The following is a 25,182-nucleotide window of genomic DNA, read 5'->3' on the forward strand; positions in this document are numbered from 1 at the left end:
TAAGAAGAGTTCTTTGTTTTGTGACCTTGGAGATGGTAACTTCTGGTGCCATGAGTATGACTCCCTTCCCAGCGTCTCAAAGATAGAAGGGGGATGGTTGGAACATAGAGAGGGGCATAATTGAACGAAAACGTCTATCTCCATGGGCGTTTATCTCCGAGAACGGGTCCGTGAAGGGGCGGACCGAACCGTATTTTCGAAAAAAATAGACGTCCATGTTTTATTCGACAATTTGTGAGCTGGGCGTTTTTGTTTGTCAGTGATAATGGAAAATGAAAGCGCCCAGCTCAAAAACGAATAAATCCAAGGCATTTGTTCGTGGGAGGGGCCAGGATTCGTAGTGCACTAGTCCCCCTCACATGCCAGGACACCAACCGGCCACCCTAGGGGGCACTTTTACAAAAACAAAAAAAAAAAGGTAAAAGAGCTCCCAGTTGCATAGCACCCTTCCCTTGTGTGTTGAGCCCCCCAAATCCCCCTCAAAACCCACTGCCCACAAGTCTACACCATTACTATAGCCCTAAGGGGTGAAGGGGGGCACCTACATGTGGGTACAGTGGGTTTGGGGGGCGGTGTGGAGGGCTCCCATTTACCAGCACAAGTGTAACAGGTGGGGGGGGGGATGGGCCTGGGTCCACCTGCCTGAAGTCCACTGCACCCCCTAATAACTGCTCCAGTGACCTGCATACTGCTGCCAGGGAGGTGGGTATGACATTTGAGGGTGAAAATAAAAAGTTGTGAAACGGCATATTTTGTGGTGGGAGGGGGTTTGTGACCACTGGGGGAGTCAGGGGAGGTCATCCCCAATTCCCTCCAGTGGTCATCTGGTCATTTAGGGCACTTTTTGGGGCCTTATTCGTGGAAAAACAGGGTCCAGGAAAAGTGCCCTAAATTCTCGCTAAAAACGCATATTTTTTTTCCATTATCGGCGAAAGGCGCCCATCTCTGATCGGCCGATAACCACGCCCCAGTTCCGCCTTCAACACGCCCCATCAACTTTGTCCGCATCCGCGATGGAGTGCAGTTGAAAACGTCCAAATTCGGCTTTCGATTATACCGCTTTATTCGTTTTTGTGAGATAAACGTCTATCTCCCGATTTGGGTCACAATATAGGCATTTTTCTATTTCGATTATAAGCAGGAGAATGTCCTTGGCTTCTGCAAGCCTGTCAGTGATTTTTCACAAGCTGAAGCTGGATCTTGCTGACAGAGAGTTGCAGCAACCATCTTATTATACCAAGATGTCATAGGCTTGTATAGGCCAAGACCAGCTTAGGCTAGTTCACAGGGAAATACCCGTACATCACATTGTCTGCATCTGGTTGATGAAACTACTGTTCCCAAGTTATTTGGTTTATTTTCCAATTCTTTTGCTATTCTGTTCTATTTACATCATCCATATTCTGCCTTTATCCACAGCTGCAAAGTGGATTAATTAGAAGGAAATTACATCTACAGTATAAAATACAATCTGTACATTATAACCAAAAGAAAAAACACTACAGAACTAAATACAATAAAAACAAGTTTGTTTTTAAAGCTTTTTGAATCTGTAAGAAGTAATCTGTTGAATATGAACAGGAACACTGTTCCAAATTTTAGCACTTTGGTACACAAGAGTGGTCCTAAACTGATTTTAATTAAACATTTTTCATTGAAGGGTAACCAAAGATAATTTAGAATTGCTTCTCAAGATAATTGTACAGGTGGAATAGATAGGAGATGGGTCACATTCTCCGATCCCAAACCATAAAAACTCTTATATACCAGACATGCCACCTTATAGTAAATACGCTGCTCCAACTTCAGCCAGTGCAACTCATATAAAAGTGGAGAAGCCACCTGAAATTTAACCATCTTAAAATTTAACCTGGTTGCTGTATTCTGTAAAAACTGCATTTGTTTCTTTAAATTAATATTACAATGTTGTCTAAGGTATCATTCAATAAATAGTTGTACTAAATTCATACAATATACTCAACAACTATTGCACTTATATTTATCTTTATTACATCAATTAATCTCATAAACTTAACAATTATTGTTTAAAATCCCCATATATCTACCATTCACTCATCCAATCACTCTAATTTAAATCTAATATCAAAAAGCTATTATCAACTCTATAACATTAGAATTCCCGGAATCAAGGTTACACTTGTTATCTTTTGACAAAATATATTGTTATCAATAGCAACACTGGTATGAAACTTGCTAATTATGCTGTCAGTCAAAGCACTTTTTCTTCATTACGATCTTGTCTTAATCTGTTCTTAACTGGTGTAATTCTCTGTAGCCGCATGAAGATCAGTCCATTGATGAAATCAAATACCCACCACAGCAGGTTTAAAGCAAAGATTTATATTCCATCGTAAACCACAACTGATTTACTGGGTGCTATAATACTGAATGACAGTAGTTCCATTCATCGTAACTCCACTCTTCACGGGACTAATGTTGAATCTTATCCTTGAATTTCAAACTGCTTCACTAGAGCTGTGCTCTCATTTGTTTACTGAAACACTTATACACGGACCCTACACGATCGTGTTTCGCAAATTTTGCGTCTTCAGGGGTCAGTAATCTAAGTAAACAACAATAATAACATACATTGTATTTCACAAACATTATTTCAACCCTTTTAAAACCCAAAATTGTAAACTCTTACCGGCTCTACAAGTGGCCGAACATTCAACAATCCTGGATGTGCTGGTGGCAACGCCTCAAAAGACGCCCACACATGCGCATGCCAAGGCTTCAAGGAGACTAAGTTTAAATACCCTAGCTTAAATTATCGATCCTGGACGTGCCGGTAGCCACGCCTCGAAAGACGCCTACACATGCGCATACCAAGACTTCAAAGAAACTAAATTTAAATGCCCTCTCACAAGTTTAACCATTCTACCTCTTTGTTTAACCCATTAGGGCTTACAGTGTTCCAAAGATAAATTAACCTTTGTTCTTTTCGCAACAGCATACGAGGCACATTGCCTCCCCTTTCAAAACTAATATGATTCAGGACTACAAAGCGAAGATCCTGTACTTCATGTTTAACATCCACCCAATGTGAAACCAATGGAGCTTCCATTCGTTTAGTACGGAGGTTACTAAGATGCTGCGCTATCCTAATTTTAATCTTCTTAGTAGTTAACCCAATATACCATAATTCACAAGGACATTTTATTCCATACACACAATTTGTCGTATTGCAATCAGTGTGAGACTGCAAACGATATATTTTCTCTGAATGAGGAACATGCACTTCCTTAACTTGCATAGCATAACTACAATATACACACCGATTGCAGCTCACATGGCCCGAATCCTCATGTATTACATTGCAAGCAGTATTATGTCCTGCCAGTTGTTCACCTAAATTTCTACCCCGAGAAAATGCAAACCGAGGGAATTGCTGGAAAACTTTATGAATACCCAATATAGACCAGTGACGTTTCATGATTTGTATAATTTGACTAGATGACTTAGTGTAAGGTAACACACAAGTCAACGGATCATTTTTTACAGATTTATATTTCTGGGTGTCACAAGATGGATGCCATTCATTATAATTATTAAACGCTCTCTTAGCCGCTTTCTTTAAAATTCTATCAGGGTAACCTCTACATTGAAAACGTGAAATCATCTGAAAAGCTTGATGAGTGTATTCTTCACGAGAACTACACAACCTACGGACTCGAAGCAATTGGCTCGATGGTATACTATTTTTTAAACCAGAAGGATGGTGACTGCGGTAGTGCAGTATGGTGTTGCGATCAGTCTCCTTGCGGTAAATCTTGGTAATAAATTTACCATCATCCCATTGGATGTTAACATCCAAAAAATTCACCTCTCGACGACCAATACAATATACAAATTTGATATGGGGGCTCACTGTATTCAAAATTTCCAGCAGCTTCAATAAATTATCTTCTGTCCCTTGCCATATTACCAAAATGTCATCTATGTATCGTAGCCATTTAACTACACCCTTAAAATGTTGATTTGTATATATATATTGCCTCTCTAACTGATCCATATACAAACATGCAATGGTGGGGGCAATGTTTCTGGATGTGAATCGCTGTTTGAACCGCTTTCTCAGTTCTTGGATTTTCATTTGCAACCCTGTTTAAAGTCCATAACGTCTTTTGTGAGAGACTCAGATCACTTGCTTAATATTTTGCAAAGTGTACAAGTTGACGCTAATTTAGAGGTATGTTTGGTGACATTAGATGTTACTGCACTATATACAAATATCCCGCAAAGGGAAGCTGTGATTATGATTAAGGGATTATTGGAAACTTTGGAGTTATCTAATCAATTAATAACTTTACTTGGCCAAATAGCTGAGTTAGTTATTTATCACAATTTTTTCAAGTTTAAAGAAAACTTTTTTCATCAAATAAAAGGAGTTGCGATGGGGGCTACAGTAGCCCCCACCATTGCATGTTTGTATATGGATCATTATTTCTATGAGTAAAATATTCACTAATCATTCTGGATCAACATTACATAACGTATCTTTCCATTTGGGGAGTGGAGGAGTGGCCTAGTGGTTAGAGCACCGGTCTTAAAATCCAGAGGTGGCCGGTTCAAATCCCACTGCTGCTCCTTGTGATCTTGGGCAAGTCACTTAACCCTCCATTGCCTCAGGTACAAACTTAGATTGTGAGCCCTCCTTGGGACAGAGAAATATCCAGTGTACCTGAATGTAACTCAACTTGAACTACTTCTGAAAAAGGTGTGAGCAAAATCTAAATAAATAAACTAAGATATCTTCTCAAGAAACCCAATGACTATTCCATACGCACTAATGGTTATCTTGCAAACCACTGTAAAACACAGCATCATACAACCTTGTAAACATAATTGAATTAATGTAACCTCTAACAGCTGTTAAAGAGGATCAAGTGATGCAGTAAAGGAAACAAGACATGTTCTCTTCATCTCTGGGGGCCCTGCTCTCCCTAACTGCTAATCTTTGTGCTCCAGACCATCATTAAGAATCTGAACCGAGTTTATCTGGTGCCAGAACCCATATAGACAGATATAGTCACTGGGCAGGCGGTGAGATGACAAGAAAAGGGCAGAAAACTGCTAAAGAAAAGTCATGGGTGGTGGAACCAAGATGAAGGACGTCCTTCCTGCCTGCACGGGCGGAATTCACTGTGCAGCAGCTTACCCAGATTACTTCTGCAGTGGCTACAGGAACAATCCGAGAAGCTGGATGATTTGGAAAACAGATAGCATTGCAGTAATTTACGAATAGTTGGCTTACCAGAGTCTGTGGTTGAATGGCTGTTGCCTGCAGACTTGGAACGCTGGCTGTCCGCAGAATTTGCGCTTTCTGACAGCAAAGGCCCACTCTGCCTTGAAAGAGCATACAGAGTGGGCCGGATTCAAGATGGCAGACAGAAATCGCGCACTGTAGTGATCACAATTACATACACAAATTGGAAATCCTGAGAGGACACCCTGCAGTACACAGGAGAATAGATAAAGATCTTTCAGGATTACTCCGTGTCTCTGCAAGAGCGGCGAAGGAAATATAATCCACTGTGTATCTCCTTAGCAGCCAAGGGAGTGCGCTTCATGCTACTGTATCCTGCAAATCTGAAAATATTGCTCAATGGCAAATGGCACTCCTATGATTCCCCGGAACAAGCTGCAATGGCCATCAATTGACTAGATGAGCCCATGGACTCACATGCTGGAAAATGATCTGTCCATGAAAGATAGATTTGACTCTTACGAGTTATGCTTTCTGGAGGCTATTCTCCTTGAGGTATCTGCTAAACATAAGATTTTGTTGAAGTTTGTACACTATGGTGCATTTCGTGGGGAGAGCAGAGTCCCCTTGCTCTGATTGTGATCCCTAGGCCTATTGCCACAGATTCTGTGGCAGGTGCTGGATGAAGGGTATAACCAATGGGGTTGGGAGGGGGAGGGAGGTTGGAGGGGGTCTGGGGGTGTAGAAGATGAGGGGGTGGGGAGATAGGTAACAGTATGGGTGAGTTAGGTGGGAGGGCAGAGGCTTTTAAGGTATATTGTGGTTTAGAGGAACTAAGGAATGAGTGTGGCATGAATATAATTGTGGTGTTTATATGTAGCACATGGGTGAAGGCTGGGTGTCCCAGGGTATGCTTTTGGGAGCAACATTTTTTCCCTTGTCTTCCTTTTGGGTGGTTCGGGATGACTCCCTCTACAGGTATACGTATCTTAACTTGGAATGTTGTGTGTGTGTGGGGGGGGGGGGGATCTCATCCCCCATTAAGCGTACAAAAGTTTTGCAGGCTCTTTAGCGCCACCGTGCAGATATTATCTGCCTTCAAGAGACAAGATTGTCCCAGGCAGAACATTTGAAGCTGAGTACTCGTTGGGTGGGGGAGGTGTTAGGTTCTCCATCAGTAGGCTGCCGGGGGGAGGGGGGGAGTAGCAATCCTAACAAGGTCTCTTCATTCACATTCTAAGCTGCTATTTCATGACTCCGAAGGGAGATATGTAGCAGTTCACATCCACGTGCAAAGGAAGGAATTTATTGTTCTTTCAGTTTACGGCCCACTAGATGAGGATAGGACCTTCTTTTCCACTTTGTTGGGGAGGTGCCATTCGCTCCCGGACCTCCCCTGATAGTGACCTAAGATATGAACCAGGTATTCGACCACTTTATGGATCGCTCGACCTCCGCTGGGGAGGGGGGTCAACACTCTTCCTCTAATATCTTGGAAAACTTCTGTGCAGCGCTGCACTTGGTAGATACCTTGCGGGTGCTACACCCAGATGAGAGGGACTACACCCACACATCGCAGGCTTATCACACACTATCCACTATATCCTAACACATAGGAGATTTTTCGCACACATAGATTGGGACTGAAGAGATCTCGGACCATGTCCCGGTTTGGGTAGACGTTGATCCAGACCCGTATTTTCAGTCCAACAGAGGCTGGCATTTCCTGTCATACCTCTTTCATGCCAATGATTTTAACAAGTATCTCTGCCAAAAATGGGAGACGTGTGTACACAATAATCTACAGCACAAAGACAACCCCTTATTATTTTGGCCAGCAGCTAAAGCGGTCCTAAGAGGGGACATCATAGCTTACATCAGCGCTCAGAATAAATGACTCAGGGGATTGTAGAATTAGAGCGGAGACTTTGTGCGCTTCGGCGGAAATACGCTAGTTCTCATCAGCCAGCTCTGTATGAGACCATGTTAGCTATTAGGGCAGCATTGAATAGTATGTTGCACGAACGAACGACCAAAATGCTTATGTACACGAGGCACACTTACTTTTTGAAAGGGAATAGATCAGGGAAGCTCCTAGTGAGACTGGTGAGGGGTAGAGGTACTTCTAGATATATCCCCAGTGTATGGTGGTGGGATGGGGTGGTGACTAACAACCCCTGGGACATAGCATTCACTTTTCAGGAACACTTTGAGACCTTCTACAAGCAGACGCAGTCATCGCCCGGGATGCCATTAGCCATTCAAAACTACCTGCGGGACTCCGGTATGCACACCCTGTCAGCTGAAAAGATAGCCCACCTGAGCAAGCCTTTGACAGTGAAAGAGTGCAGGGCGCAAGACGTAATCTCAAGCTATACTCTGCTCCAGGTCCTGATGGCTACTCAGGGGAGTTTTACAAGTTGTTACAAGCACAGCTAGTGGGGCCCATACTAGATTATTTTGATTCCGTGGTGGTGTCAAGATCCTTTCCTCCCCACATGAACACAGTGTTAATCACTCTGATTCCAAAACAGGAGCGTGATATCGCTCTACCTGAGTCTAATTGACCCATCTCTGTGATCAGTGTGGATGTTAAGATTCTTTCGAGAGTGTTGGCAGATAGATTGGTGAAGGCATTGCCCCCCCCCCCCCCAATAGCAGCAGATCAGGTGTGCTTCATTCGAGGGCGTCACTCAGTACTAAATGTGAGGAAATTGCTACTTACTATGTCTCATAGCTCTAAATTGCAAGTACCCCTGGCGGTGACAAATTTAGACACAGAAAGGGCTTTTGATCAGGTGCATTGGCACTTTTTATTTGCTACCCTCCAACACGTGGGACTTTGTGGCTGGCTCCTGGCAGCTGTGAGCGCCTTGTACTTGGGCATGCAGGCCTCAGTCCAGGTTAATGGGGTAGGCTCCTCATATTTTCCAATATAGAAAGGTACATTCCAGGGATGCCCGCTTTCCCCGTTACTATTAATTCTTCCCCTAGAACCCCTGTTGTGTGTGTTGCGTGGTTCAAATGAGGTGTCTGGTTTGACTTTTGAGCAGGCATCCCGCAAACTATTAGCCTATGCAGATGATTTATTGCTCACACTCACAGCTCCGCAGACATCTTTGGGGTCCCTCCTGCAGATCATCCAGAATTATGGGCTTCTGTCTGGTTTTAGACTAAACTTGAGGAAGTCGCAGGTGCTTCTGATAGTGTTTGATAGCGGTAATGCTGGGGAAAGGGATTTTTCTTTGACCTGGACAACTGGCCCCATCAAATATTTGGGAGTTTGGATTCCTAACAATTTAACGCAGCTGTATTCTTGTAATCTTACCCCACTTCTGCAGGACGTAGTCTGACTTCTACATCTCTGGGCGGCCTACCCCCTATCACTGATTGGTCAGATAAATGTATTCAACTTGATGCTCGTTCCACATTGGATTTACCTCTTCCAGATGTTGCCCTTGTTTTTGAAAAGTAGGGCCGAGTGAGCAGTGCAACATTTTTTGTGGCATGGTAGGCGGCCCAGAATATCGGTTTGTGTCCTTCAGAAACCTAGGGCGCATGGAGGTCTGGGTTTACTGAGTGTGCGGTATCTGTCTGTAGCATGTGCCGTGTGACACATTAACGATTGGTACAGAGGGACCAGTGATTTCTCAGCAACTCTATTGGAACTCGAGTGCTTAGGACCCATCCACTTCAGTTGGCTGATTCACACAATTCCAAAGCATAGCCCAAAAGCTCCACAGACATCACTGTTTCTTCGTACTGCCCGAGCCACACGGAGTTGGCTTTGTAGACGTCATCATTTCTCTCCAGCTAGCATGCCATACCTCTCCCTGCATCACAATCCAGATGTTCCACCTGGCAGTGACTCCCGGGTGTTTGTACGGTGGTGCTCCCAGGGCCTTGTCTATCTGTATCATGTGTTGAACGAAGAAGGGAAGGTTGCTCTCCTTTCAGGAATTATGAGCAACATATGAGCTTCCTCAATCAGATTCTTTTGCCAACACCCAATTACATCACTATGTGAAGAGCTTGGGCTAGGAGAATCTTAGTGAAGGTGTACAAGAAACTCTGCAGGAGGCCCTCACTTTGGGCTTACAATGTCATGTGCCCCTGAAGTTTCATCATAAGTTTCTCCGAGATACCACTGAGGATCTTAACTACGATTTCTATGCTTCCAGATGGTCCCAAGAATATTTCAGATATTGCCTCCCCTCGGGGTATATGCTTTCAATGGACATGGGAATGGTTTTGGGCAACTTACATAAGTAACATATACATAGTAGATGACGGCAGAAAAAGACCTGCACGGTCCATCCAGTCTGCCCAACAAGATAACTCATATTTGCTACTTTCTGTGTATACCCTACTTTGATTTGTACCTGTGCTTCTCAGGGCACAGACTGTATAAGTCTGCCCAGCACTATCCCCTCCTCCCAACCACCAGCCCCGTACATAAGTAATGCCACACTGGGAAAAGACCAAGGGTCCATCGAGCCCAGCATCCTGTCCACGACAGCGGCCAATCCAGGCCAAGGGAACCTGGCAAGCTTCCCAAACGTACAAATATTCTATACATGTTATTCTCGGAATTGTGGATTTTTCCCAAGTCCATATAGTAGCGGTTTATGGACTTGTCCTTTAGGAAACCGTCTAACCCCCTTTTAAACTCTGCCAAGCTAACCGCCTTCACCACATTCTCCGGCAACGAATTCCAGAGTTTAATTACGCGTTGGGTGAAGAAAAAATTTCTCTGATTTGTTTTAAATTTACTACACTGTAGTTTCATCGCATGCCCCCTAGTCCTAGTATTTTTGGAAAGCGTTAACAGACGCTTCACATCCACCTGTTCCACTCCACTCATTATTTTATATACCTCTATCATGTCTCCCCTCAGCCGTCTCTTCTCCAAGCTGAAAAGCCCTAGCCTCCTTAGTCTTTCTTCATAGGGAAGTCGTCCCATCCCCGCTATCATTTTCGTCACCCTTCACTGCACTTTTTCTAGTTCCACTATATCTTTCTTGAGATGCGGCGACCAGAATTGAACACAATACTCAAGATACGGTTGCACCATGGAGCGATATAACGGCATTATAACATCCTCACACCTGTTTTCCATACCTTTCCTAATAATACCCAACATTCTATTCGCTTTCCTAGCCGCAGCAGCACACTGAGCAGAAGGTTTCAGTGTATTATCAACGACGACACCCAGATCCCTTTCTTGGTCCGTAACTCCTAACGTGGAACCTTGCATGATGTAGCTATAATTCGGGTTCTTTTTTCTCACATGCATCACCTTGCACTTGCTCACAATAAACGTCATCTGCCATTTAGCTGCCCAGTCTCCCAGTCTCGTAAGGTCCTTCTGTAATTTTTCACAATCCTGTCGCGAGTTCACGACTTTGAATAACTTTGTTCATCAGCAAATTTAATTACCTCGCTAGTTACTCCCATCTCTAAATCATGTATAAATATATTAAAAAGCAGCGGTCCTAGCACAGACCCCTGAGGAACCCCTCCTCCATTGTGAATACTGCCCATTTAACCCCACTCTCTGTTTCCTATCCTTCAACCAGTTTTTAATCCACAATAGGACTTTTCCTCCTATCCAATGACCCTCCAATTTCCTCTGTAGCCTTTCATGAGGTACCTTGTCAAACGCCTTTTGAAAATCCAGATACACAATATCAACCGGCTCCCCTTTGTCCACATGTTTGTTTACTCCTTCAAAGAATTGAAGTAAATTGGTCAGGCAAGATTTCCCCACACAAAAGCTGTGCTGACTCGGTCTCAGTAATCCATGTCCTCGGATGTGCTCTGTAATTTTGTTTTTAATAATAGCCTCTACCATTTTCCCCGGCACCGACGTCAGACTCACCGGTCTATAATTTCCCTGATCTCCCCTGGAACCTTTTTTAAAAATGGGCGTTACATTGGCCACCCTCCAATCTTCCGGTACCACGCTCGATTTTAAGGATAAATTGCATATCACTAGCAGTAGCTCCGCAAGCTCATTTTTCAGTTCTATCAGTACTCTAGGATGAATACCATCCGGTTCAGGAGATTTGCAACTCTTCAGTTTGCTGAACTACCCCATTACGTCCTCCAGGTTTACCGTGAAGTCAGTAAGTTTCTCCAACTCGTCCGCTTGAAATATCATTTCCGACACCGGTATCCCACCCAAATCTTCCTTGGTGAAGACCGAAGCAAAGCATTCATTCAATCTCTCCACTACTTCTTTGTCTTCCTTGATCGCCCCTTTTACCCCTCGGTCATCCAGCAGCCCAACCGATTCTTTTGCCGGCTTCCTGCTTTTAATATACCCGAAAAAGTTTTTTTACTATGCTTTTTTGCCTCTAATGCTGTCTTTTTTTCGTAATCCCTCTTGGCCTTCTTTATCTGCGCCTTGCATTTGCTTTGACACTCCTTATGCTGCTTCTTGTTGTTTTCAGACGGTTCCTTCTTCCATTTTCTGAAGGCATTTCTTTTAGCCCTAATAGCTTCCGTCACCTCACTTTTCAACCAGGCCGGCTGTCTTTTGGACTTCCGTCTTTCTTTTCTAATTCATGGAATATGTTTGGCCTGGGCCTCTAGGATGGTATTTTTGAACAGCGTCCATGCCTGTTGTACAGTTTTTATCCTCACAGTTGTCCCACTAAGTTTTTTTTCCACCATTCTTCTCATTTTATCATAGTCTCCTTTTTTAAAGTTAAATGCTAACGTATTTGACTTCCTGTGTATAGTTACTTCAAGGTTGATATCAAAACTGATCATATTATGATCACTGTTATCAAGCGGCCCCAGTACCATAACGTCCCTCACCAGATCATGCGCTCCACTAAGGACCAAGTCTAGAATTTTTCCTTCTCTCGTTGGCTCCTGCACCAGCTACTCCATAAAGCTGTCTTTGATTTCATCAAGGAATTGTACCTCTCTAGCGTGTCCCGATGTTACATTTACCCAGTCTACATTTGGATAATTGAAGTCACCCATTATTTTCACATTGTCTATTTTGTTTGCGTCTCTGATTTCTTTTATCATTTCTGCGTCTACCTGCTCATCCTGGCGAGGCAGACGGTAGTACACTCCTATCACCGTCCTTTTCCCTTTTATACATGGAATTTCAACCCACAGTGATTATTGCCCATAGTACTACTACTACTACTACTTGACATTTCTAAAGCGCTACTAGGGTTACACAGCGCTGTACAATTTAACATAGATGGATAGTCCCTGCTCAAGGATAGTACACAGACGCATTCTAAATCAGTGAGCCTAGGTCCTCTATGCCTTAGTGATACAGCCATGTGATTGTAGTTGGGTGGGTAAAGAGAAGGATAGGTGGGAGGGTAGGTGGGAGGAGGGGGTGGGGACAGAATTATTGCTGTTGTACTTAAAATGTCTATAGAGTGGGCCAGATGTCTTTTTTGAATTGTGTAGATGTGCTGTAAAGGAGGTTAGATAGGAGGCCTGTTGTGATAATTGTTGATAAGATGGCAAAACTTGTTCATGATCTTAATTGTATTGTCTTAATGTGCCTTTGTTATCTTTTTCAACAATAAAAACGATTGACACAACTGTTAAATGTAAGCCACATTGAACTGAAATTCGTTTTTGGATAATTGTGGGATACAAGTATGAATAAATAAATAATATGTAGCTCAAAGGATAGTCTAGAATCCAAAATCACCCCCAAAACTTTAGTTCTGTCCTTAAACTGAAAGACTTCCCCAGAGGATACAGTAATGTTAACTAATGAAACCTTCTGTATGTCTCCAAACCAAAGTAATTTAGTTTTCTGCTTATTTAGTTTAAGGACATTAGACTTTGTTCAATTTTCCACCACAGCTATATAATTCCTTACTTTAAGAAGAGTCTTTTGTATTATTATTATTATTTATTGCATTTGTACCCCACATTATCCCACCTTTTTGCAGGCTCAATGTGGCTTACAGAGTAAGGTTATGATAAAGTCAGTACATGATTTAAATACAGTTGATCATAAGCTGAGGTAAAAGAGGATTTAGATGGTCGGATGTTGGATAGGTTGTGTGAGAAGTGTTTTAGGTGTGCTTGGGTGGTTTGGGGGATGATTTGTATCATTGAGGGTGACTTTTGTAAGCTGTGTTAGAGAGGTGTGTTTTCAGTACTTTGCGGAAGCTGGTTAGATTGTTCATGGTTTTCAGGGCCTTGGGTAACGCATTCCAAAACTGTGTGCTTTTGTATGCAAAGGTCGTAGCATAAGCCTGTTTGTATTTCACTCCTTTGCAGCTGGGGAAATTCAGATTGAGGAATTTGCGGGCCGATCTTTTGGCGTTTCTGGGCGGTAGGTCCAATAGGTTTAGCATTTAGAGTGGGGCGTCTGCGTGAATGATCTTGTGCACGGTTGTGTAGATCTTGAACTCAATACGTTCCTTGAGCGGAAGCCAATGTAGTTTCTCTCTTAGGGGCTTCGCACTTTCATATTTAGGTTTTCCAAAGATGAGTCTGGCTGTCGTGTTTTGGGTTGTTTGGAGTTTTTTAATGGTCTGTTCTTTACAGCCTGCGTACAGAGCATTGCAGTAGTCCAAGTGGCTTATTACTAGTGACTGTACCAGGGTGCGAAAGACGTTTCTTGGGAAAAAAGGTTTAATTCTTTTGAGTTTCCACATCGATTGGAACATTTTTTCGTTGTGTTCTTCACGTGGGTATTGAGTGTGAGGTTTCGATCGATGGTGACTCCAAGAATTTTCAGGTTTTCTGAGATAGGAAGTGTGCAGTAAGGTGTGGTTATAGTGGAGTAGTTGTTTGTGTTGTATTGGGAGGTGAGAACTAGGCATTGGGTTTTTTCTGCGTTGAGCTTTAACCGGAATGAGTCCGCCCATGAGTGCATGATCTGGAAGCTCTGGTTGATCTCGTTGGTTATTTTGTTTAAGTCACTCAAACGGGATGTATATTGTGACGTCATCAGCATATATGTAGGGGTTAAGGTTTTGATTGGCCAAGAGTTTGGCTAGTGGTATCATCATTAGGTTAAAGATTGTGGGTGAAAGGGGGGATCCTTGAGGGACTCCACATTCCGGTGTCCAAGGCGGTGATCTGGCAATATTCGTTATAACTTGGTAGGATCTAGTGGTGAAGAATCCTTTGAACCATTTAAGAACTGGGCCTCCGATTCCGAAGTATTCTAGTATGTGTAATAATATTCCATGATCCACCATGTTGAAGGCACTAGACATGTCGAATTGTAATATGAGTATGTTCTTGCCGGTTGCAATTGTTTTTTTGAAGGAGTTCATTGCAGATACTAGTACGGTTTCGGTGCTATGATTTGATCGGCATCCTGACTGTAACTCGTGTGGAATTGAGTGTTTGGTCAGATAATCCGTGAGCTGCTTCGTCACTATGCCTTCCATCAACTTTGTAGTGAGTGGGATAGAGGCGACTGGTCGGTAGTTGGTTAAGTCCATTGTGCTTTTCTTGGCATCTTTTGGCAACGGAGTGAGTAGTATGTTTCCATTTTCCGTGGGGAAGAGACCATGTAGAAGTCTATAGTTTACTTGGTTTGTGAGGTCTTTTTTAAATTGTTTGGGTGCAGCTCTTATTAGGCTGGTAGGGCAAATGTCAAGTTTGCACTGAGATCTGGCATATTTATTGAGCCAGTGTGTGAGTTCATCTACTGAAATTAAGTCAAAGTTGGTCCATGATCGATCAGCTGGGTATTCCCCGGGTATTGGGTCTAAGCATTCAAGGATGCTTGAATATTCAATGGTGTTACTTGGTATCATGCGTCGGAGCTTTGTGATTTTTTCATTGAAATACTTCTCTAGGTTGGTTGCCGATGGGGTGTCTGTGTTCGAGGTGACCCGTGTGGTATTTAGGAGATTGTTTACGAGTGAAAAGAGTTTGTGTGTGTCCTTGTAATCTGGTCCTATTATGGTTTTGTAATACGTTCTTTTAGTATGTCTGATGCTCTATTTGTATTTTCTTTGTAACTGTTTCCATTCTTTAAGTGTGTGTTCATCTTTTTTTTTGCTCCATGCTCTTTCTAGTCTTCTGACCTGTGTTTTTAGTTCTTTCAGTTCTTCGTTGAACCATGGGATTGAGCTAATTCTATGCGAGGGTCTGGTTTGGAGCGGGGCTATATTGTCTAGGACTGTTCTGCATCTGTTATCCCATTCTTGTAAGAATTGGGGTGATTCTGTGGTTGTTGTCCATTCGGCGGTATATATTTGTTGCCAAAATGTTAAAGGGTCTATTTTGCCTCTCGTTGTGTAGGTTCTTTTTTCATGTTTTTGTTGTTTCTCTTTTGTTTTCCAGAGGAGGAAGTATTTGCTTTGTAGTGATCTGACCATGTGTGATTGTCCATTTCGTGTCCTTGATTGTGAGGTTCGCGTCTGATGAAAATTTGTGAGTTATGATGTCCAGTGTGTGTCCATGTTTGTGGGTGGGCTGCATGTTAGGCCAGTGGAACTCCCAAAGTTGGAGGAATTCCTTGCATTCGTGTACGTTGTTTGAGTTGGTGTCTTCAAGATGGAGGTTAATGTCTCCTGCTATGATGATATTCTGGGATGATAGACAAGTATTTGATATGAAGTCCGTGAAGTGTATCTGTGCTTCTTGCCACTTAGCCGGGGGGTCTGTAAAATAGGATTATATTTAGGATTCAACAATTTTTATTGATGATTATACATAGCATATACATATCACATCTTGTATGCATGAAATCTCAATGTACACCAAAATTCTGTGCTTTCTATTCACATGTCATCATCTATTTTAATATTGCTCTCTCCACCCCCCCCTTCCCTCCCTTAAGCTCTGAAACCCTCATATTTACCAATATCCGTTTAACTTGAACTAAATTGAATATACAGACCTTTATCCAACCTTCCCACCAGACATTTACATTTACTCTGGAATTATTCTCCATATTCGTATTAGTAGCAATTATTGTCACCAATTGAAATTATTGGTCTCCTACAAGTGTCCACAGTTTTCAGGTGAGTCCGGAGACCAACTCCATAACATGTAAAGATTAAATTGTCTGGCAATGTGTTTCTCCAGTCCATGTCTACACATTCAACCCATTCATCGATTGTAAACCCTCCCCCCCCCCACCTTCCCACCCTCCCATTCCCAGCCTCCCCCCTATTGTATCGGTAGCTCTCTCATAAGGAGTATTTCATCTTCTAAAAAATTGGTGAATTCTCCCTTAATAGTCTCATTCTGTTACCTACCAATTGGGCCCCCCAACTGATTAAGAACAGCACTACGAGCCCGTGGGGCAAGGTTATTTATGTAACATTTCCAAATTAAATAAAATTCTCTTTGTTTCTTGAATTTTAAATGCACCTCCCGTAATTCCATTAATAATAATGCATGCAGTCTATTTCGCCACTGCCAGTAAGAAGGCGTCTCTTGTTGAACCCAATTTGCTAAGATGCATTTTTTACCTATAAGATATGCCCTATATAACAGCAAATTATGATGAACAGCACCAGCCCCTCTCAATGGCCCCAATCCCAACAATGTGCTCTCCGGCTTCAATGGCACCTGTTTATTCAAAATACGTCCCATGAAACTATTCAGTTTTATCCAAAAATTCTGTATCTCTGGGCAATCCCAAAAAGCATGGAAATATGAACTCACTGTTTCCCCACATTTACTACAACTCTGTGAATCCACCCCCCCATTTTATATAGTCTCGACTTAGAGGTGTATGCTCGATACAGTACTCTACCCTGGCATTCCTGAAGATCTGCGCTAGTTATTTTCTGTGGAATTTGTCGCATATTATTAATTATCATTTGCGTTGTTACTGCTGTCTTCAAATCTGTTGACCACTTGTACGATAAATGCTGGAGTTCTCTGTTTGTGTTATGTTGCATCAACCTTTTGTGAAGTAAAGATATTGATACTGCTTCCTCATTAGGCGTTTCAAAAAGCCGATCCATCACGTCAATTACGTCTACCGCTAGCGCCCCACGAGGAAGACTCGCCACATAGTGGGAAATCTGCTGATATGCGAATTTATCCATCCACATTAACTCTCCTAACCCCAAGTTGTCCAACTTCCGAATAGCTCCATCTGGATCTACTATATCATGAAGCAGGACAATCCCTTTTTGACACCATCTTTTAAAACAGGAATTTTCTATACCTGGCAGAAAATCTCCATTCCCCATAATAAGCAATAGCCTACCATAGTGTTCATCAAAGTGCCATTCCCAACCCAATTCTTTCCATACCATTCGGAGAGGTCGGATCACTATATTATTCCTTACGTGTGTTGGCAATGTTCTGTGGTGCGCCTGTAATACATATTTCAGCTTCAAAGGGCGTACCCAATCCTCTTCCACCCCCCTCGGGGTATAATGCGAAGTATCCCTCATCCAGTCTCCTATATGTCTCAACAAACACGCTCTATTGTATCGATACAGATCTAAGACTCCAAAGCCCCCCCTGTACCAGGGGTCCATCAGGCTCTGCCACTTTATTTGTGGCCGCTTCTTATTCCAAAAAAACTTGGAAAGCATGCCCATCATATTCTTCCAGTCCCTTTTAGTAAGATAGAGCGGCAGAACCTGGAAATAATATAGCCACTTTGGAAAAAGTATCATATTATACAGGGAGATCCTCCCCGATAGGGAAATTGGCAGATCTGACCACCTTCCCAGCAATCTCCTTGTATATTCAAATAACTGTGTCCTATTTATTCTATATAATTGCGCCGGATCTCCCGGTAATTGTATGCCCAAGTATGTGAATGAATGATCAGTTCTTCTGAATGGACAATTCAAGTTACCCCAGTCCGTCTCCGGCATATATAGTGTTTGTACCTCTGACTTGTCTAGATTAAGACAAAATCCTGAAAAATCACCAAACTCTCTAAATAGTTCCAAAATATTTGCTAATGACTCCCTTGAGGTCTGAAGAATCACCAGAAGATCATCCGCAAAAGCAGAGATTTTGAATTGTTCAGTTCCCAAAGGCACTCCCTTAACGTCAGTTGTATGTATAATGTCTCTGATCAAGGGATCCAACACCAGCACAAATAAAAGAGGCGAAAGCGGACACCCTTGTCTAGTGCCTCTAGCAATGTCAAATTGTTTGGAAGCCACCCCGTTTACTAGCACTTCCGCCACTGGATGATTATATATTGCTTTTATAGCCTCCATAAAAAAGCCCCGAATTCCATAGGCTTCCAGCGCTGCAAACATAAAATCCCAGCGCACTCTGTCAAAAGCTTTGTGTGCATCAAAGCTAACAAGGAGCGAGGGAGTCTTCGTCTGTTTAATCTGTTCCAGCGCTAGTAGGATCTTTCTCATATTCTTTGCCACTGAACGTCCCCTAACGAACCCCACCTGTGGGTCTGAGACCAAGCAAGGGAGAAATCTAGCCAACCTATTGGCCATTATCTTGGCCAACAATTTAGCCTCAAAAGCTATTAAAGATATGGGCCGATATGATTCTGCTCTATCCGGGTCTTTTCCTGGCTTTAAGAGCACTATTATCTGCGCTACTCTCAGTGATCCCGGTAATTCTCCCTTAAGCACATGTGCATTTAATACCCTTGCCATGCACGGTGCAACATCTTCGACCAAGAGTTTATACAACTCTGCCGAAAACCCATCCACTCCTGGTGTTTTGTTCAGTGGGCTGCTTCGTATGTTCCAACTAACCTCATCCTCAGAAATTTCCGCTTCCAATACAGTCTGCTGCCTATCTGTAATTTGTGGTAAATCTTTTCCTTGTAAATACGCCAGTGGCTCTAGTCCCTCATCCCCCGGTGGGGAATACAGCTCTGCATAGAAAGTTTCAAAGACCCTCACCATATCCTCGTTCCTATGATGTTTCACGCCCTGCGCATCCTGAATCTGTGTCACCCATCTCCTGCCCCCCACCTGCTGTACTAATCGCGCCAATAGTTTCCCCTGTTTGTTAGCATGCTTGTACATCTGATATCTATAGTATATCAAAGAATGTTGTGCACGAGAATGGTTTACTTGATTTAATTCTACCTGTGCCTCCATGTATAATTTTTTTTGAGCAACAGAGCGTGTCTTACCATAGCTCTGTCGAAGGTGCCGCACTCTAGCCTCCAGTCTAATCATTTCAGCCTCTCTCACTTTTTTCTTATGTGCTGAGTATGAAATGATGTGTCCCCGCAGCACAGCTTTAGCTGCTTCCCAAAAGAGTATAGGATCTGATTGATAGCTGTCTCCATTGAGCTCTGCATATTCCTTCCATTTGTCTTTTAAAAAAGCATGAAACATTGCATCATAATATAACGCTCTTGGGAATTTCCATTGAAACCGGCTTCTCAAATCACTCTCCCATTGCAGTGTGACCCATATCATAGCGTGATCAGACACTTGTGTGGGACCTATCTCTGCATGTGTCAGTACAGTGGTAATGCTGTGAGACAGTAACAAATAATCTATACGGGACTGCGTTCCATGCGCCCTGGAAAGGTGTGTAAAGTCCCGCTCCCCCGGATGTAACAGGCGCCATGAATCCAACAGATCCAAAGCTGTGCACACCCATGGCACCCCCTTAGAGTAGTTCACCTGCCTGAGCTTCGAGGGGCCAGTGCTGTCAACCCATGGATCAAAAACCATATTGAAATCTCCTCCCACTATTATTGGGGTTTACTCAAATTTTTGTATCTGTCGAACAACATTCTGGAAAAACTTTTTATCATACTGATTGGGGGCATATATATTAACCAGCAGAAGTGGTTTAGTCCCAAGTGTAACATGTTGTATAACATATCGGCCCTGTGGGTCTATAATCTTACGATTCAGTACACATTGCACCCCCTTACGGATCAATATGGCCACCCCTGCTTTTTTATTGAGAGCAGGGCTATCCACCACCTCCCCAACCCACCAGCGGCATAGTTTGCTGTGTTCTAATGCAGTTAAGTGCGTTTCCTGCAGCATGGATGTGTGCCTTATGTCTGTTCAATGTCTGCAATATCTTCGTGTGTTTAATGGGAGAATTTATCCCCCCCACATTCCATGAAATGATCTTTACCATCACTCCCCCTCAGTCAATCCATTGTGTATCATTTTTTCCCAGTCATTCATTAATAAGGGAAAGAGGTATCCCAGCTTACCCCTCTCCCCGGTCTTCCTCCTCAACTCACCAAATTTTCTAGTCAATTCCACAAGCTTCCCTCGTTTACTCCTGTGGTATTCCAGCCCCTTTATTCTTCCCCCTTCTCTCCCCTCCTTGCCGCTCCAATTCTCCCCTGTTCCCCTTCCCCTCCCCAACTCCCTTCCCCATTCTGTAAGTTCTTTGTAAGAACTCATCACGTATAGATGCTCTCCGTCCCCCATGAATACATTCCCAACAGCTTAACACGAACATGTAATTAACCATAAACATAGCTATTACCCAAGCCCTCTTTTCCTCAATTAACCATCCATCTTCATTTGAACCTGTCCCCCCAAACAAATCTGAGCTTCAATCGCTCTAACGTGTCCCCCTGTTCAGCAAACTTAAACTTAATTCTATACCCACAGTCGCTTAAACTTGCATCTTCTGTGCGCTCCTCTGCGCTCTGGGGTGAACAGTATCGCCTCACCGGCTCCTGGTACTGGCCTGCTGCCCCATGCTCCTGCAACTCATGCCGTGCCTTCTTGCTGCAAATTGTTAATAAACTCCTGCGCCTTTGTCACCTCCGCAAAGAGCTTCTCTGTTCCGCCATGTTGTATTTTCAGCTTTGCGGGATATATCAGGGCAAATCTGATTTTTCTCCGGTGTAGCTCCGCACAAATGGGTGAAAATTCTTTTCTGGCTGCTGCCACTCGTGCTGAATAGTCTTGAAAACAAAGGACTTTCTGTCCCTCGTGCTTCAATTCCCCTCCAGAGCGTATCGCCTGCAGGATTTTTAAGATCACCGCACGAGGCCGCGCGTTTCCCGCTCTCTTTGGGCCCAGCCTATGCGCTCTTTCAATCCTCAGCGGGCCCGGTAAGTTGTTGAGGCGTAAGGTTTTCGGGATCCAATTCTCCAAAAACGTGCCCAGCTCTGTTTCTTTAATTTGTTCTGGTATCCCAATTAGCCGCAGATTATTCCTTCTTGATCTATTTTCTAGATCATCAATCTTGTTTTCTAAGTCTGTGATCTTTTTTAACAAAGCCCCCATTGGCTGCTCAGATTCTGTCAGGCGGTCTTCCACATCACTAATACGCTGCTGCATTTGATCTAGGTCGAGGTGGAAGCCGTCCAGCCGCTCATGTGCCGCATCCGCTCGGTCAAATATTGCTTGCAGCTTTTTATCGAGTGCTGCTTCCACCGCCGCTGTAACTTCGGCCGTGATTTCCGCTGTCCACATGGACCCCACGCTTGAACTTGGGGATTGTTGTCCGGCGGCCATCTTAGGCTCCGCGGCCGTTTTACTTTTGTCTTTCTCTTTACGCTGTATTTTCGCCGCCATTCGAGTTTTCGCTGTCAGATCTTCCAGCCGTACAGCGTTCGATCTTACTCTTATCCACTGCAATAGCAGGTAAGCCAATTAGTTCGCGTTATAGCTGATTATTTCGTTAGATGAGCGGGACTGGCAGGAGCGTCTCTCAGACACGTCTTCACTCCTGCATCGCACCACGTGATCTCAAATAGGATTATATTTAATTGATCATGCAAGTTCAGGTGTGTAACTCTGACTGAGGCTATTTCGAGTTGAGGGAGGATTGATTCGGCTGTAGTTGTAATTGTAAATTGGGATTTATAGATTATAGCTATCCCTCCGCCTCTTTTTCCTTCTCTCGTCCAATGAGTGATTTTGTATCCTGGTGGACAAAGCTCTAGGATTATTGGGTCTTCAGAGTCATGTATCCAAGTTTCATTGATGAGAAGGAGGTCAAGGTAATCTGCTGTTATCCAGTCGGTTATCAATGTGGTTTTTCTGATTATAGATCTGGCGTTAGTGTATCCTATTTGTATTGATTGGTGTTTCTTTCTTGGGTTTGGGTTTGTGGTGATTTTTATCAATTGTTTGTTGTCTTGGTTTGCTGGTTTGGGGTCTTCTTTTGATATTGTAGAGTTTTCTGTTCAGGACATAACACAAATATACTGTCTGCAAAAGTAAGTGAATAAATATCTAAATCAGCCAAAATTTACTTAGAGGACTCATAAAAACATTAAAAAGTTGAGGACAGGGGGAGAGCCCTGTGAACCCCACAAAATGATAACCGACTCTTGATTCTTTTCCATTTTTAATTACACTGTGGGGCTCATTTTCAAAAGAGAAAAACATCCAAAAAATGACCTAAAGGACAGATAGATATGTTTATCTCACAGAGAAACGTCCAAACCATATAATCAAACAGCAAGAATAAAACGGTCTAAATCGTCAGTGCGTCCAAATTGGAATGTCTCCAAAGGGGGTGTTTCGAAGGTGTATCTTGGCCGGTCTTACAGAATGAATGCCTCCAGCCCATAACGGATAGCAAAACGCTGTCATGTACAGAGTTAGACCTGATATATAAGCGTCTGGGGTAATAGCAAAGTTTATTTATTTTATTTATTTATTGCATTTGTATCCCACATTTTCCCACCTATTTGCGGGCTCAGTGTGGCTTACAATATATTGTGAATGATGGAAATACAATTTGTTGCATTACGATTATGGGTTACATTGTGAAGAGTTATGGGAACACAAAGTCAGAGTCAAAATATCATTTGGGGAATAGAACAATGGAATGTAACAATGGGGAATTGATAGGGCAATAAAACAATAGCAAGAGGGTAGAGTTTTAAGTGTGGTGAAAATACGGGGGAAGAGAACTCAGAAGAGAGTGTACTGATGCATTTCTATTAGTGTGTATGGACTTCATGTGTTTTGATCCTTGCAATAAATTTTCTCAAAGAGATGAGTCTTCAATAGTTTGCGGAAGTCGGTTAGTTTGTAGATCGTTTTCAGGTTGCGTGGTAGTGTATTCCAGAATTGCGTGCTCATATAAGAGAAGGTTGATGCATGCAGTACTTTGTATTTTATGCCTTTGCACTTAAGGAAGTGGAGATTGAGGAGAGTTCAGGATGATCTTTTAGCTTTTCTGGGTGGCAGGTCTATTAAATCAGACATGTAAGCAGGGGCTTCACCGTGGATGATTTTGTGGACTAAGGTGCATACTTTAAAAGTGATACGTTCCTTGAGTGGGAGCCAGTGTAGTTTCTCATGTAAGGGTTTTGCACTTTCGTATTTTGGTTTTCCGAAGATGAGTCTGGTTGCTGTATTCTGGGCTGTTTGAAGTTTCCTCAGTATTTGTTCTTTGCAGCCTTTGCAGTGAGTTGCAGTAGTCCAGATGACTGAGTACGAGTGATTGCACTAGGCCGCGGAAGACAGATCTTGGAAAGAATGGTCTTATTCTTTTCAGTTTCCACATGGCGTAGAACATCTTTTTGGTTGTGTTGTTCGCGTGAGTCTCGAGTGTCAGGTGGCGGTCAATAGTGACTCCAAGGATTTTTAAAGTTTCTGAGATTGGCAGATTTAGTTTAGGTGTGTTAATAGCGGTAAATTTATTCTTGTTGTATTGGGAGGTAAGTACGAGGCATTGAGTTTTTTCTGCGTTCAGTTTCAGTCGGAATGCATCTGCCCAGGTGTTCATGATGTGTAGACTTTGGTTAATTTCGTTGGAGATTTCATTAATGTTTTGTTTGAAAGGAATGTAAATCGTTACATCATCGGCATATATGTATGGGTTGAGGTTATGGTTTGATAGAAGTTTTGCCAAGGGGATCATCATTAGGTTGAAAATAGTTGGCGAGAGGGGGGATCCCTGCAGTACTCCACATTCAGGAGTCCATGCAGCAGACGTAGTTGAATTTGATGTGACCTGATATGAGCGTAAGGTTAAGAACTCCTTGAACCAGTTTAGGACATTGCCTCCAATGCCAAAATATTCAAGAATGTGTAATAGGATTCCGTGGTCAACCATATCAAAGGCACTTGACATGTCAAATTGTAAGAGTAGTATATTGGTGCCGGTTGCAATCAATTGTTTAAATTTGGTCATTAGGGTAATTAATACTGTTTCTGTGCTGTGATTGGACCGGAATCCTGATTGGGCATCATGCAGTATGGAGAACTTGTTGAGATAGTTTGTGAGTTGTTCGGTTACCATCCCTTCGGTTATTTTGGTTATTAGTGGTATAGATGCTACTGGTCTGTAGTTAGTTATTTCGCTTGCGTTTTTCTTTGTGTCTTTGGGTATTGGGGTGAGTAAAATGTTTCCTTTTTCCTTTGGGAAAAGTCCGTTTTGTAGCATGAAATTCACGTGGTTCATTAGGTCTATTATGAATTGTTGAGGAGCTGATTTCATGAGGTTGTTTGGGCAGATATCTAGTTTGCATTGGGATTTGGTGAATCTTTTGAGCGTTTTAGAGATGAGGTCCTCTGACAGTAATTCGAATTCGGTCCAGATCCTGTCTGCTGGGTATATTCCGTCTTCTGGGTCTAGACAGTTTAGGAGTGTTGCGTATTCAATAGGGCTGGTGGGTATTTTAAGTCGTAATTGTATGATTTTCTCCTTGAAGTATTTCGCAAGGTCGTTGACCCCTGATGTATCTTTGCTGTTGTTTGTAACTGGTGTGGTGTCTAGCAATTTATTTACAAGGTAGAAGAGTTTGTGTGTGTCTTTGTAGTTTGGTCCAATCATTGTTTTGTAGTGTAGTCTTTTGGTCTGTTTAACGGTATATTTGTATTTCCTCCGGAGTGATTTCCAGGCATTCAGTGTGTGTTCATCTTTCTTTTTGTTCCATGCGCGTTCTAGTTTTCTGACTTGTGTTTTGAGTTCTTTCAGCTCTTTGGTGAACCATGGATTAGATTTTTTCCTATGTGATGTTCTGGTTTGAATTGGGGCAATTGTGTCTAATGTTGTCTTACATATGTCATCCCATTCTTGGAGGAATTGAATGGTGTCTGTATTTGTTGACCATTCGTTTTGGTAGACCTGTTGCC

General features: G+C 42.8%; 1 protein-coding gene and 1 long non-coding RNA gene across 2 annotated transcripts in view; both read left to right on the forward strand.

The window, feature by feature from the left end:
* The window catches only part of PPP2R3A (protein phosphatase 2 regulatory subunit B''alpha), a 1,495,967-nt gene that overhangs the window by 804,933 nt on the left and 665,852 nt on the right, over positions 1-25,182 (forward strand).
* Positions 1,208-23,249, forward strand: LOC115479342. The gene is made up of 3 exons (XR_003943659.1): positions 1,208-1,310; positions 17,672-17,679; positions 23,240-23,249. It is a non-coding gene; the product is annotated as an uncharacterized LOC115479342 (long non-coding RNA).

Source organism: Microcaecilia unicolor, chromosome 10 (assembly GCF_901765095.1).
Source record: "Microcaecilia unicolor chromosome 10, aMicUni1.1, whole genome shotgun sequence".
In the NCBI taxonomy this organism is placed as follows: Eukaryota; Metazoa; Chordata; class Amphibia; order Gymnophiona; family Siphonopidae; genus Microcaecilia; species Microcaecilia unicolor.